Below are 14,743 nucleotides of genomic sequence, written 5' to 3' on the forward strand. Positions count from 1 at the left end.
AAAAGAGTTATTCCCATAAAAATCATTGTATGGTCTGTAACGCTGTGTTACTCTAAAAGTCAAGTCCCTATCCCTGAACCTGAAGTCACTTCAGTTTCTCTGTGCTGCCCAAGTTAACTGCAAGCATTTCCTGACACACAGAACGCAGACAGAAAAAGGAAAAACGTCGACTTGAGAAAAGCACAGCTTCCAATCCCCACCCACCAGCTTCAGTTAAAGGGATGACTTCAGTCCTCTACTTAACTAATCCTGCCACTGTAAAATCCTACAGTCATTCTTCCACACATAAAGGGAAAACGGACTCACTAGGAGGACCTAGACTCTTTCAGCTTGAACTGTTAACCAATGGTGGAAATGCAAGAATGCTGAAGTTGTGCCTTCGGAGCCAATAGAGTGGATTTGTGTGTCCCACATGACTGTGTTTCCCCTGTCTTTCACATGGGCAGTATTTAGTTCAATTCAGAACTGCAGATAGTATAGCGTGCAGAGCAGCAATGGGATGTCTGAGCACAAGTGACTGACTTCCAGGCGTCTTCAGGAAGCACATTTGTACACTTCTCCTGAATTAAACTGGAATTCTGCACCTTTGACATCCTTCTACCCTCCTTGCCTCTGCAGAAGGAGACTGCGACCTGCACAGCACAGCAAAACTGTGAGTACGCGGTCTATTTATTTTTATTTTCACCCAAAAAAGCAAATCTCTTAAAATTGTCAAAATGCTATGTACACTAAATCGATGGTTACTTTTTCTTATGAGATGAACAAGTATCTAAAGTGCTATTCAAATTCAGAAATATTTCTTGCATGTTTCAATAATAGAAAAAAAAAAAACCAACAAAAAAACCCAAGAGATCCTCCAGGGCAGTGCCTGCATGCACGCTGCATGCCACACTGCTTCCTGACATAGCCAGCGTGCTGCTTTGTTCATAAAGAAAAACAAAGACGAAAAGCCCTACACATGTATGTTGTTCACTTTTATTTGTACTCTGTGTCTAATCAGGCCTGATCTGTCCCCAAGGGGAAAAAATAAAGGCAAACTTTAACTCCGCCAGCAAGGGCAGCCCAGACTTTCCAGACATCTGACAGTTATTATAATTAGCTATGAAAGACAGCAAAGACACTTTGGGGCAAATAGCTCTTACATTTGGAACAATGAAGTCGAGCAAGGTTCCCATCCCACCCCTTCCACGGGGGGAGGGGGAGAGGCGAGCCAACGGGGGGAGTGTTAGAAAAGGGTTATGGCTGGACGGAAAAAACACAACTAGTATAATATCTGGACTCACTCAGCACGAGGAGAGGCTTTTTGATAAGCAACTTTAACTACCTCTAGATTGCGGCTTGCATTCACTCAGATTCCTGGTGGGGCGGGAAAGGGTGTGGGGCTCTTCGCAGCATAACGTCAGAAGGTCGGGGTGGAGGGGGCAGCGGGGACGAAGGGGGCAGAAAGAAGAGAATATCTATAGCAAGAGACATTGCAATTGCTTCCCAGAGCTTTGCTGGCCAGATCTCCTTAAGCCCAAGTTGCTTTCTGGGCAAGATTTATGAGAGTTCTCAAACAGAAGCAACAGACAAAGCAGAGCTTTTTTTTTTTTTTTTTTTTTTCCTTCTGCTTCTCCGGAAAAGAAATTTAACCTAAATGGATAACTGTGTGATAAGAAGCACTGATTTGTATTTTTGTTCTTTTTTTTCCCCACATATTTATAAGATCTTCCCCCCGCCTGCATGTTCCTTCCCACCCCCCCTCCCCTACCAAAAGTTAGATTCTGAAAACTACGATCAGAAGGGAAAAAGCAAAGACAATAGAAATCTGACTCGGTCCTGGCTGGGCTGGATCTCTAATAAAGCATGAAGTGAAAACAGTGTCTAAGTGAAAGATGAGCAGACTTCTTTTAAAAGAAAAAATTAAGTGCAATAAGGAGAAATTGTTGAAAGACTCCAGACGCTACTAATTATGGCTTAAATAAATCTTCCTGGACAGATGTTTGCTTGCTCCCACTGCGGGGAAAGGAACGTTAAAAGAAGCATTTTTAAAAAAAGGTTTTGACGTGAATTTTTTACATATAAATTTTTTTTTTTTTTAAATACACTATTTTATTCTTTGTCTGCCCTCCTGTTATCTCCCCCTCCCCCAACCGCCGCCCACTGTGAGCTGAGACACCTGAAGGCTAGACATAATGATCAACAGAGCACTGCGCTCGCCTGTCTGGATTCCAGCCAGATTTTTTTTTTCCCCTCCACAATCAAGGAGCCTGCACGCAATGCACGGCAAGCCCCTTGCTCTGCTATGTGCAGATCAGACAGAAGTCTGAACCGTGCCGCAGAAAGATTAAAGACAAACACAAGCCTTTCCTCCTTATGTCGGCCAGGCTCAGTTTCAACTTCATTGTGATTCGCAAAAAATACGAAATAAGAAACTTTGTAAACATACACACACATCATTGTACAAAACGTGCACATATGTGCACACACTTTCCAACACAGCGTAACTAGGGGCATCCACTGTTTCCCATTTTACAGTGGTTTCTACTCTAGCTTTACAGTCAATGCAGTATTTTATGTTAAGTTCATGCATCACTTACATAATTGCCATGTAGCTCTCAAATACAATGGAAAGATTTTGTATACGTATACAATATACTACATAAAGGCGCATAGCTAGTGTACAGAGACCTATATCTTAAAGGCAGTCAAACTTAAATACTTTAACATATTTGGGTTTAGAGAGATTAGCAAGATCTCCTAGACAGTTTTGTGGCAGTTTTAAACACGGCAGTAGAGAAATGCTTTGCAAGTATGTTGTCTTCAAGCCGAAGAAGGAGAGCATGGCAGGGGACTATTTTAGTTAGCTGGCCTTGCAACCCCCGGCCTTCCTGTTGCCACAGCCCAGAGAAACACCGACTGGCCCAGTGTCATCGTGCCAGAAAGTTGGTCTTGGGAATGCAGTATGCCCCAAAATAGTTGCTCTCCCTTTGGTGTGGCTACGGGTGGGGTTAGCAGAGACATCCAGCGAAAAGAGAGATTCAAAGCATTTATTCTATTTAATTTTTAAATGTATGCCATGCAGACCTATTTTCTAAAAGTTCTTTGGAATTGCATTGTCTTCTGGTACAAATTAGGGTATGATACACATGGTGATTAATTTTTGCTTTTCAATATGGACTTTGTGTGAAAAAGTCTTAAAAGAAAATACGTTTTTATATACACATGCACACACATACACTGCTTTTAATTTACTCCCTGAAAAGGCTTAAACTATATTTTAATCACACTAACAGGTATCTTAATAGAAAGATAGGATTTTTTTAAAGCTTTTTTCTTTATATCACTAATAAACACTACTAAAAAAGGAACCCAGCATAGGTATCCCATAAATTTAGTTTAAAAAAAAAAAACAAACAACTTCCTTTCCAAATAGCAGCAGAGACATACAAACAAAAGGTTGCATGTAGTGGCAACAATATCCACAGGTAAGGTAAAGATTCTAAAAAAGAGATTTCAGAGAAATGAAGAGAATTAATTGAGAGCTGCGGTCAAATTTGTATTCCTGTATTTTTTTTTAAAAACAAGGGATTTAACACTTTTCTGAAGGAACATTTTATATATCTTATATGAAATATACAAGCTAACTCAACATAACGGTAATATATGAGAAGTATTTACTTGTAAATTACATGTGTATGTATATACACAAGTTCACTAGTATTAAGTGCTAATTTCCTTTCTACTTTTCCTTGCTTGAAAAATAAAATTTGTCACTTATGTTTCACAAATATATTTCAAAATAATGCCTGCAGCTACATTTTGAAGTGCTGACTTATTTTCTTATGGTAATGACAATAAGCAATCATATTTTTATCCATTACCTAAAGACTGAAATCCTACGCAAATAAATTCACGTAAACCTCAGAAGTGATTTACGCACTACCATGTATTAGAAGGGATATTTCAACTGGCAATTTATATATTGTTTATCAGTGCAAAAGTAATAACTAATCACATAAGAGTTAAGCATTAAGCCTGAGCCTATGAATACAGGGCCTTGCCTCCATGTTTAGTTCAACACACTCCCCTTCTCCCCGAAAGGTCTTTTGGTTTTTGTGAATGCTAGGTGTTCAACAGCTCTGACTAAAGTAGGTAAGATATACAAATGCCCAGCATTTTTGCAAATATGGCATTATCCTCCAGCTGCTGTTGTCCAGGCACCCGAGATTTGGAGCTATGTGTTTTAGCTTTTTACACAAAGAGGTTTTTTACCTAAATGTGAAAAATTCTGACCTGTGATTTTTTGCTGACTTCTTTAAACTTTTAAATAGTTGATGTTGAAACAAAGCAATCATGGAAGCTCATGCATATTTATGATTCCATTCCTTAAAAATTTCATGTCTCATGTCTTAGCCTATGGCCTCCAATTGGTTGTGCAAACTCCATGGTGCTACTCGCACAAACTTCAAGTTTAATTTCTCTTTTTAAACTCTCCTCTCCCCTCTTCCCCCATGCTTCCTCTGTTGTATCTGCTTGTTTGAGCCTTTCCTAGTTCAGGCAGAAGTGCAAGTTTTAGTTTTAATAACAAAGTGCTCAGGATTACTTCCAAAACTTTCAAAAGATTGGTTGTTTCGCTTATACCTTTACATAGCAGAAGTAACTTGAGAGCCTATCAGAAACATAGGCAGTCTCAATAAGGTAACGGGGTCAAATGAGCTCATGCATTACAGATAGGAAGAGAACTGCACATTGCATTTTTATAGATAAAAAGCACAGAGTGTTTTAATGTAAACAGATTTCTGTTTGATATTTTGGCAAACTGTTGCGAAGACCAAACTACGGCTGAGCCAAAATGACTTTCGGCATGGTACAGTTAGACCAGATGGCCACGTGTTCTTTTCTTATTTAGATGAGACTTTTCCTTTCAATAACATCTTTCTTCCTGACCTGCTTAAAAATTCCAGCGAATGAAATCAGCACAGGATTTTCAATTCTAATTGACCATGTGCAGAGGAAGGGCCAGTAGAGAAATCAGTAGGGCCATTGTAAGGCACTCTGCATCAATCTCCCCTTTGTCCTGAATCTTTTCTAGCATGAGCTAAAATAATTAAGAATATTTAATTTATGTTATTTGTACAGCAGCAAACCTAGTCGCATTCAGGCAAAAGTCATTGCAAGTGCCTCTTTTACAAATATGTGCAACAAGGAATACATATGTCTATCACATACCAGACAAACAGGTACTCAGTATCATTTAATTGCCAAATATTTTAGAAAAATAAAAACCCTCAAGCAAAGAGTGAACCAAAAAAAAAAGGAAAGGTGTGGATGAATTAAAACATGAACTGCTTTGCCTTTTCTACTGAAGTCAGAAAATGTGAAGGATATGGTACTTCTCAAATTAAAAAAAAAAATTAAAAATGTCAGAAAAATATAATTTTCCACTGTCCAAAATGCTCACCCTTAAAACATCTGTAATCTTCAATCGCTATTAGTTTGCCTACATAGATTTTACACACACATACCCCACCCATGCTACGTGGGTTGGTGATCACGGTCTCACTTGTGTCTGTGTGATTTACAAGCAAAGTACAAATTGTAAATACTGTATATATCACACACAAACATATCTACAGAAATATGCCCACAGATGACATCATTACAGTCTTACTTATTATTTTATTTGGATTTAGTGAGATATCTGTGGAGTAACTTAACAATATTTAGCAAGATTTAGCAAGTAGAGTATGCAAAAGGTGCACGAGGTCCTACTCATTTACATAACCCATGGATAAGGTAAGTGTGTAAAATGAATCCTTTAGAAGAAAAGTGGGAGGGAAGACCAATTGAAAGCAATACAGAGCAAGTTTGGTTGTGGTGAGGTTTTTTTTGTTTTGTGTATTTTTGGTCATTTGTGGGTTTTTTTTGGTGTGGATTTTTTTGGTGTGTATTTTGGGGTTTTTTTTGTGTGTGTATTTTGGGTTTTTTTTGTTTGTTTGTCGTTTGTTTTTTTTTTTAACACAAGGAAAAGAATTAGCAACAGATTTATTATTCCTGTACTATTTTGTACAAATTCCTTCCTATTCACAGTTTAGTTTAATATTACACTTGAGTGGTTGATGGTTTCAGATTATCACTATAAGCTTGAATCAAGAAACCAACAGCTCTGGAAAATAATTTCTGAAAAATAATTATGAAAATGGTTTCAATAAGATATCCTTCTTTTCTTCAGTTGAATCAGGTTTTCTTTAAAACCCCAATCACTTTTTAAATGTAAGGTGAAAAAATATCCAGGAGAAAATGCAGTGGGCAGCATGGCCTTTGCTATATGTCAAGCATGCAGTCCAAGTAACATGTGCGTGAAGAAACATGCCTGAGAACATAAAACAAAGCACAGACTTTGGGACCGGCCAGGCAGACGTGGTAAAAAGTCTGCTTTCAGCTCTCCAGCAAGATGTTTTGTAGCCTTGGGCAAATCATTTAACTGCCTGGCCTCTCATCTACATCATATTAGTAAAATTCAAGTTTTGAATTTGTGATTGTTATTGCGAGGTCGGCATTGAGATACCACAGCAAAGCGTACTGGAGACACCTCAGGTGCTTGAAAAGAATATAAAACTCCAGACAGAACAATAGTCTTTTTTCATTGTTGTTGTTATTAAATCAGGTCATTTTTGGTGTGGTATTTCTATAACTAGACAAGATACAAATCCTGTTTCTCAAGAGGTTCACGTAACTCAGTGCTGGCCTAATTTTCTTGTTTTTCATGTACTTGAACATTCACATTTTATTTTTTGTTAACATACAACAAAACATCAGAATATAGGATAAATGGAAGATACTACTCCATCTGTAATCATGCTCTATATTCAACATAAAGTGCTGTCATGCAGGGCCTAACACTAAAATGCTGACTCCTGTAGAGTAATGGCTTATATAACAGACTGTCCCATGGTACCAGTGAGACTAACTGCAGGCTAAAATGCTGCACTGCGTGACCAAGAGTACCAAACCTGAGCCCTAGACATTTACTACCTCCAGTATTTGTGCACCAAGGATCTGATCTTGTAATGGCGTTGAGCATATTCTTACTTCTAAAGCCTGAAAGCGATCTAGTGACCAACTTCCATGCTCAAAGTTCAGCACGTGCTTAAAACATCGTGCTGAAATAGGTCTTTAATTTCTACAGAACCCTTTGCCATGAGAAGTAAATACCTTTGCTGGGTTCTGCCCCCTTCCCTGGCGGTCATTAAATTGTGCTCCCAGTTTCACCTTTCTGTTTCTATTGACGATTCTTTGATTCCTACCATTGAACAGACCGAGTTAGAAACCCTTGGACGACAACTGTAAAAATCACTGCACAGGAACAGAAATCAGCAGGCCTGAAGATGGTGAGATTTCACAGAAGATTTTTTTTCAGGCCGCCATTTTGTGACTAACTGAAATGAGAGTGTCACATACATGGAACTGAAAACTTTGTTTTCACTCCATGAGCAAACATGAGGGATATTCTTTTTCTGTGCAAAAGAAAAAAAAATAATTTTCTGCTGAATGTTTCTATTAATCAATACTCATGCACGGTATGAAAGAAATACTCAGACTTCCAGCTATCTTTTGTCAGTGCTGTTCAGGAGTTGTAAAAATTAATTAAGAAAAAGACAACATGGCAGATCTTCTGGTCATCTCGTTGGGTTTGGAGAAGGTTTGGGGTAGTGAGAAGTGGGTGAGAGGGAAGTATCCCACGTGGATGTACGGCCTTGTGCAGTGCTCAGAACAAGGAGAGGAAGTCAGCAAAATGTACATGGTTACGTGCAATTAATGGGCTGTATTTCACCAGCCTATTTTTACTGTCAAGGCTCAAGGCTATATTAGGAGTCTATCCAGTCTCTTAAGCCATGGGATGTGGATAATGGGATCAGACAAAATGATTAAAATCAGTTTGGTCTCATGATTTCAGCTAGTAAGCGCAATAGATGCAAAACTGAAAGGCTTAATTGTATGATAAAAGTACAAACACCTCTTTGTGTTTTACCTCTACATTTTTTCCAGTTTAGAGACATAATTGATGAAGTTTTTTGTTTGTTTGATAAAAAACCTAAAACACAATGGCAAGCAAGATGATTATTTTCTTGCAGCATCCCAGTTGAAACTGGTTTCATCTATCCAAACAAATAAGCTCAGAAGTTGTAAAAACAAATTTTATAGTACATCCCATGAAATATTTTACATAAGGTCTCTGATTAAGAAGCTTCAGAAAAAAGGATACGTTTCAGTTGTTTACAGAGTTTGATAACTGCCTTTTTTTAAAAATAAAAATCTGATAATTTCCCAGAATGTCTTATCCATATCCTGAGTTTGTGCTACTGTTTAAGCATTATTTTTTAGTTCATTTGGAACCATTTTTCTAAGAGAATAATTTGCAAAAAAGAGGATTTAAAAAGGTGAGAAGTCTAGTGAATGACAACAGTGAAGAAAAGCGGTTCCCAAGGTTGATTAAAAGACATAGAAAGGGTTAAAATTTCAGATCTGTATGTAAGAATTAAAAATGAAAGGAGAGTTAAAAAGGGGGAGAAGGGGGGGAAGAGCTAAGCTGCTGGTGACTTGAGTGTATTTATGGATTACTATGTCCTGAAAAGAAGAAAACCAGAGTTGTAAGATGACACTGCAGGGGTTGTCTGGACTTTTCACCGAGTGTAAAGTCTGTTTAGTCAGTGTCTTAATGCCTAATGCTGACCTTTGCCCTCTTCACTCCTCCCTGCTCCAGGTGCAACATTTTTGCAAGTGCTTTAACATTATTGGAAGGTTTGTGCAGGTTTCACACACTGCAAAGTGCAGAGCGTTTTACACAACAACGTCCATTACACACACCCAATATCAAGGCTTAGCACGTTTTTGTTATCCTACGTACACACGATGATTTATTTTACACATTATCTCTTATTAGTTATTACTGCATTAAATTAATAAAAACAAAAGCTTCTTTGTAAGGGTATTCCATTTGCATAATTCTATACAACAAGATACAAGATTAAGTTTAAACTCATGTCACATACTCCCCAGCACTATGAATTATAGCAGGAGTATGCAATGTATGCCGGCAATACTATTGATCTCTCTTAAATTAATTCTCTTTGCTATGGAAATGGGAGACAAAAACAGAACCCATTGCTACAAGACAGCAAAGGCACTTCAGCTGATTTTCCTCAGAAATAAACTGATTTCTTGTACAGTTATTAATTATATTGGGACTGATATAAGTTTTAAAGAAAAACCCAACACTTTTACAGAATAATAATAAAAAGAGCTAAACTACATAAGATCTGTATAATTTCAATTTTGATTTACAAAAATAATGAGTGTAGTAAAATGTATGTTAAATATAAGATGTTATAAATTCTATAGTTGTCAGTGATGCACAAGTCATCATTCTACAATGTCAGTGATGCAAAAGATGGCACACGCATATGTAATGTTATTCATCTATGCCTTATATTTAGTAGATGGTTGCTAAGATTTTTGAGGGCTTGCAATTTTACTTTGCTGGGGAGAAAGTATAAGCTGGGTACCATCATCTTCAAGACCATTCCAGATTTCATGTGGTTTCTGAAAAGCCGCAAGGAACAAATGGGCAAGGAACCCATTTTCCCCATTCATATTATGCTGCAGGACTGACAGCTTCTTCAGTTGTGGACTTGGCATTTAAGATCCTTAAGTTTTCCACCTTATGATACCATCCACTAAAATGCAACAACTGCGGTATAAAGCTTACTGGACATACAAGACTGTCCAGCACAGGTTTCCTGCACTTTGTGGTCTATACCAGCTAACTATGCCTAAAAAAAATTTAGAAATTATGATTTAGACATTTAAAAGCTTTAAATAACTGACTTCCCCCACATTCCGTCCTCTGAGTTATGCTGCGAAATGTTCATTAAGCTGAAGGAAAAGAAAAGAGGAAAAGGATTTGGTCAAAGGAGGTGAATAGTGGCAGGTAGTCTTTACGGAGAACCTTACTAGTCATAACTGTCTAGCCAAAATAACCCACAATAACACCTCTTCTAGGTACGGTATTACTTCAAGGTGAGACTTGCGTAAAAAGAGGTCTGATAAGGGTTTACATTTAGGGAACTTCCACAACAGAGGTGTGTTTGGATCTGGACTAAAGCATTTATTTTACTGGATTGTCTTTCAGATATGACAAGCAGCCTGCACTTTACTGTGTCTTTCTAAAAAAATATTTTGTGGTTTCCATATGACATCTATATATAAATTAATTTAGACCTTCTTCATTATCCAGATAGTTTTAAAGGGTTAGGTTTTGGAGGAGTTTTTTTTCTTTAAAACAAAACATGGATCTTGCTATACTAGTTTATTCTAGGAGTAGGCACTGGCCAAGGGATCAAAATATTCTGGGAAGTGCCCTGAAACAGTTTTCTTATGTTCTTTGATTTCATTTGTAACATTTGGACTACAAGAGAATCAAGAAAAAAAAAAAAGAAAAGTTGTTTATTGTATGACAGATTATTTCTAGAGCTGCGCAGCTTTATCTGAGCACAAAGAGTGCTCCTGTTCACAGTGCAGCTGCTAACAACTCATCAACACTCCTTGTTTAAGAGTAGGGTACAATTAGAAGTCAAAACTTTAAAGCAAGCTGAAATGTTATTATTGTAGTAAGCTATGCAACAGGATTTGATTTCTGGCCAGCCTGTATCTCTTTGCTCCTGACACTGTTTACAAGACATATTTAGTGCAGGTGGTTCTCTCCTTAATTTCACTGAAGGTCAAGTGTACTTGTCATAATTGTATTTTTTGCACAGCTGAGAATTCAACTACTTCTGTAGACTGAAAACAGACATTGTTTCTGTGAAGGAAACATATAGTACTGAAGAGTTGGACTTGAAATAAACAGAATGAAGTAATTTTTCACACTGTTATCTCCTACTAGATCATCAAGATCATCACTTTTGAGGTTGCTGTGTATCAGAGGAAGCAGCCATTTGGCTACTTACACTTACAGAACTTCAGAATCCTTTGTCTGGAAAAAGTAGTTTCATTTGTCTTGCTTTAGATAGCTACTATGAATCTTTTTCAGGACTGCAATCTGAGATTAAGTTCTTGTAATGTTTGTAAATTACTGATTTTACAATGATTTGCAAGTATAAAATGGAATAAAACCGAAATTTCTCAAGTTTCTAATTTAAGTAGAGAAAAAAAAATTGGGACATCAAAATCATGCCTAAGACATATAAAGCTTATTCTTTGTAAATTCTAAACTGATTTGTTATAATTGTTACACACCATACTAAATCTGCAGAAAAAGATAACATGGTAGACGTAGGACACTATTCCTGTGTCTTGATTCATTTACCCTTATGAATTATCAGTCCCTTCTACACTCAATAAGTGCACCTAAAATACAGGAAATTGTCCATTGAACCTGTTTTTTCTGTGAATACATATTTCCCTTATCCTCTAACTTACAATCATTCCTAATGCCTTCACTACACATTTTACCTGAAGAAAGGAAATTAAAGCAAACCATTTTTGAATTGTACTTGGTTTAAAAATTCTTTTCCATGTCAGTTGAAACAAGCCATAACACCTCCCCCCCGCCAACAGGTGTCTCCTTCTGTAATTCTTATAGAACACTTTCATTTTGCATAACACTTAAAAAAACAGTTTTCTTCCAGTAAACAACTCCTAATATATCATAGACATGGAAGAGAAGAAATCCTTCCTTCCAGATCCTCTGCACCATCAGGATCAGAGCTCAGGTGTGCTCCAGAGCATCAGTTCACAAAATTCTAAAACTAGAGACAGATTCTCCTTGTGAAATTCATTTGCTGCTTCACTGGTGAGCTGCTTCTTACCCATCTATTCTACCTCCATGCAACCTACTTCTTTAAACCACTCTGCCCTGAATGACTGTATTCCTCTGCAAAGAGTGTGTAAGACGTAAAAATTGAAACTGGTTGCCATAAATATGAAAAGTTACTCTAGATAGGATGAGATTTTTTTTTATTTTACTTAAAAGCATAAATGCAAGTAAAATAGCGTCTTTTTGTGGGGCAGTTCATTTTCAAAGATACATAAATATTTTTATTAAATTGGCACAAGAAAGATTAGGACTTCAAATCTACATTTTCATTATTAGTGGAAAACTCAAATAAATAACCAGCTTGCAATCTTATTAGTCTCTCTTTCATGATTTTCCTACTTGCAAAATTAGAGACACGTTTCCTCAAAACGCAAAGCAGTATGGTAAAGCAAGCATTGTCTCATGAAATTTCAGTATGTCCAAATATGGGACATCGTTACTTCAATCTGTGGGATTCATCTGACATTTTGTTTCTAAATCCAAAGTTCCTCTTTCCTCACCTCGTTGGTGACTCATGTACTTTATTTTTTAGTTTTATTTATTATTAAGTTTTACTGTTCTATTTTATGGGTAAATCCACATTTCAATTCTACAAAACACACCATTAGAAAAAAAAAGAGGAAAAAAGATCCCTCTAACCAATATCCTTTGCCAGTTTTGTACGTATATTCAGGGAATGAAGTTTACATAACTTCATTTAGAAAGTCATTCATCATGACTATTCTATCGGTAACAGTATTCTACCTGAATTTTTCAGGCTCAGTGGCAAAATTTGGGTAATTAAGATCTTTTCTATGGAAAAAAAAATTAAAATCTATTGGTTACATTAATGAAGGAAGTGAAACTTGAGTTACTTAAAAAGTTGATAAATTTCATGTCCTTTTCAAAGGGGAGTTAAGGAGTTTTTTGCTGAAAGACTGGTTTAAATTTGTACAGTACAAAAATTCCTGAACTTTAAGAAAGAAAGAGGTCAAAGGAAACAGGGACTAACACTGAATGTACATCAAGTTCATGAATATATTTCTTGCTTGCCTAACTGTTTGGGTTGGTTCCCCAAGGGAGATGGCAACACACCTGTACCCATGCATACAGGAGATCACATTTAGCATCATCCCAGCAGGCTTCAATGGGTTAGGACCCCATCATGTGTTTCCAACACACCCCTGGTGGAAGGAGACTGATGTCTTGCATATACAGATTATGAGAACATCAAGGCCATTGAAATCACTAGAGGGACCTGGCTGAATTCAAAAAATTTTTATTGTATTAAGACCTAGCTCTCTACTCTGTTCTCCTCCAATGCCTCTCTGCTGGGTAACGCACTATGCAGTGCTTATGTCCTGTCTTTTTCTTCCTTTCTTTGGGATTTGTACAGAACAGACAACAATGATTTCCTGCTGGATGCCCTTAGGATTCACTGTGTGTTTTGGACATTGCAAAGGGAGAGCAGACAGTCAAGAAAGTTTGAGACTTTTATGGGAGAGGGTGTTGTGGCCTTTGGCTACAAGATCTTAATGAGCTTCCTGCTCCTTTTTTCCTTAGCTCTCTACAACAGGAGGTGGCAAGCATAACGAAGACTAGAATTGTGCATCCCTCCTTGCCAAAGATTTGTCATCCAGTATTTTTAAATATAGAAACTTAACTTGGCTGGCATTTCTTCTACTGCACAAATGTAAAATAAGTGAGGTTAACATAGCATGAAAGAGAAATGTGGGGGAGACCTACTTCTCAATTATTCTGTTTGAAAACTCATACTTTATTTCATGACAAGCAGTAAGATTGACTGAAAAAGGCTTTCCCCATTGAAAGATATTGGACATTCTTGACTATACGAGACTATTTCTGAATGAAGACCTTCTGTATTGTTTTCCATTTCCTTAAGAAGACCTCAGACTGTACCAGCTGTCTAAACATATTTACAGTCTCTCCACACTGCTGCAAACCCAGTGTAGTGGAATTTGTGTAAGGGCCAAAGGTAGCATAACTGAAGAGTTTTTGTTTTGTTTTGTTTTAAGACACAAGAAGATAGCCGTGCATTTTCTGCAAACATAGATACACATATAGCTGGATCATTATAGAAACATTTGTTAATCTAATTTAGAGATACAACCTTTCTGAGTGACTGCTAACTATTTGGCAAACTTTTTTTTTTTAAATTTAGTGCTACATTCTGCGGCTTGCTTTTGACTTACCTACTTTGTTGTCTATTACTGTCTTTTTCTTTTTTTTTTTTTGTAAGATGTTAGTTGAGTCACAAAAGCAAACCCTGTATGTCCAAGTGTACTTGCCAAGTTAATTTTACTTTTATTTACTCGTTTAAGTTTGGGGGGGGGTGTGGGGGGGTGGGGGGGGGAAGGAGGAAGAGATAAACATTTTGGATCAGATGATACCTCCACATCTGAAGCCAGGAGCTAAGATGAGATCAGATCAAGCTTACCTAAAAGCAGATAAGCCATTACTGAATAGCCAATAGAGCATATTTATCACTTGAATCAATTGCTCAAAATTTGACAGTTAATATCTTTTGTGAAATTGCTATTTGGAGGATCCCTCCCCCATCCTCCAGGAAAGACATCTGGCTAGCGCTGAATGGAGTTTAGTGTTTGAACATCCCATCTGGTTTCATCATGTTAACACATGATTCCAAGTCATTCAAGAAGTATGAACAATGGATATTGTATTTCATATAGTGCCATGTGGATTTAATCTTTAAAAGACGATGGCACTGTAGAACTCAACCTTTTAGTTAAAAGTCAAAACATTTAATGTACTGAAAACTTATTTCCCATAGCCTCAGAAAAGTCTCACATTCTATCCTACTCTAAGAACGACAAGCAGACAACGTCTCCCTCATACAGCGTCATTCCCATTCTTACCTATCGT

The 14,743-nt window shown here is 37.2% G+C and overlaps 1 long non-coding RNA gene across 2 annotated transcripts in view; it reads left to right on the forward strand.

Moving 5' to 3' along the window:
• The first annotated feature begins 267 nt into the window (after nucleotides 1-267).
• The window catches only part of LOC142085037 (uncharacterized), a 65,142-nt gene continuing 50,666 nt past the window's right edge, over nucleotides 268-14,743 (forward strand). For both annotated transcript variants that reach the window (XR_012674535.1, XR_012674534.1), the window contains exon 1: nucleotides 268-652. This is a non-coding gene — a long non-coding RNA (uncharacterized LOC142085037). The remainder of the gene's footprint in view (nucleotides 653-14,743) is intronic.

This window comes from Calonectris borealis, chromosome 8 (assembly GCF_964195595.1).
Source record: "Calonectris borealis chromosome 8, bCalBor7.hap1.2, whole genome shotgun sequence".
Taxonomy (NCBI): domain Eukaryota; kingdom Metazoa; phylum Chordata; class Aves; order Procellariiformes; family Procellariidae; genus Calonectris; species Calonectris borealis.